This window comes from Penaeus monodon, chromosome 20 (genome assembly GCF_015228065.2).
Source record: "Penaeus monodon isolate SGIC_2016 chromosome 20, NSTDA_Pmon_1, whole genome shotgun sequence".
In the NCBI taxonomy this organism is placed as follows: domain Eukaryota; kingdom Metazoa; phylum Arthropoda; class Malacostraca; order Decapoda; family Penaeidae; genus Penaeus; species Penaeus monodon.
Window position 1 is genome coordinate 30,544,672 of NC_051405.1, and position 1,188 is coordinate 30,545,859.

A 1,188-nucleotide genomic window follows, 5' to 3' on the forward strand; every position below is an offset into this window, starting at 1 on the left:
ATATACTTTTTTTTTTTTTGAGGTAGGCGGGCTGGTTATCCGTTATGAATAATCTATAACGAATGGCTTGAGCATTCTCGTATAATACTTAAGGCGCAGTGCATGACGAAAGACGGATGATAATAGATAGCTTATTACGGCCAATTTATGCATTATGAGCAATGTTTGCACGTAAGATGCGTAACCTTTTATGATTTTGAATTATAATTCAATATCTGAACCAATACTTTAATTCATAATGCATATCTATTAAATCATATGAGATTATTGATGCCAAGCGTATGATCTGGTTACATTTAAAAACATAATTCATATTTTCCTTAGGTGGTGGTACTTCAAATTTCAATTCACGTTTATAGTTATGGTAGATTATTGATACCAACCAGCGTATGAACCAATTAAATTTGTCGTATAAAACACATTTAGATATATAATTTGAATTATATATCTAAATGTGTGTAAATATAAAATTCATATACAACACACTGAAATATACAATTCATATACAACACATTTGAATATATAATCCATATACAACACATTTAGATTTATAATTAACATATATAACTCATTTAAATATATGATTCACATATATAACTCATACACAACTTAAATACACAATTTAAATACACAAACCACATTTTCCTTAGTCTGCGCTGCCCTCCGAGTGTCCGCACCGGAGAGCAACCGCCCGCGCAGATGTAAACAGACGTCAGCTGATCGACATCGACCCAAGCCTGAGAGGGGTTGGGTGTGTCACTTCGGAAAGCCATCCCTACCCCTCTTGCTTGCCTTTTTCTGTTATTTTGGGAGTGTTTTAAGTGCTTTTGTGACCTGCTGTGAGGACTGGACGACTGATTCTATCAAATGTGAGTACACACTCCCTGTTTTAATGGTTAAAACGGGCGAAATGCACTTTAATTTTGATACATTGTTCTCCATCTGCGTAATTCATTTGACATTTCTATGTTTTATCATGACAAGTATGTATTTTTTGGCAAATGCAAGCCGCAAGCACACTTATTTATGACTAGTTTATAAATAACACCGCAAGAATACAAAATGTCGGCTCATATAGGTTCAGGATTTCAGCGATGTAGTATTGGGTTACTTTGCGGTGGTAGCGGAGTGTCAGTGACTCATCTAGGTCCCATGTGGAGGGGCAACATTTAACCCTGGACGCTTCTT

General features: G+C 35.5%; 2 protein-coding genes across 2 annotated transcripts in view; one reads left to right on the forward strand and one right to left on the reverse strand.

Moving 5' to 3' along the window:
* The window catches only part of LOC119585757 (probable tRNA N6-adenosine threonylcarbamoyltransferase), a gene marked incomplete in the record, with an annotated part of 12,646 nt that overhangs the window by 10,063 nt on the left and 1,395 nt on the right, over positions 1-1,188 (reverse strand).
* The window catches only part of LOC119585967 (kinesin-like protein unc-104), a gene marked incomplete in the record, with an annotated part of 145,723 nt that continues 145,247 nt past the window's right edge, over positions 713-1,188 (forward strand). The window contains 1 exon segment of the mRNA XM_037934681.1: positions 713-869.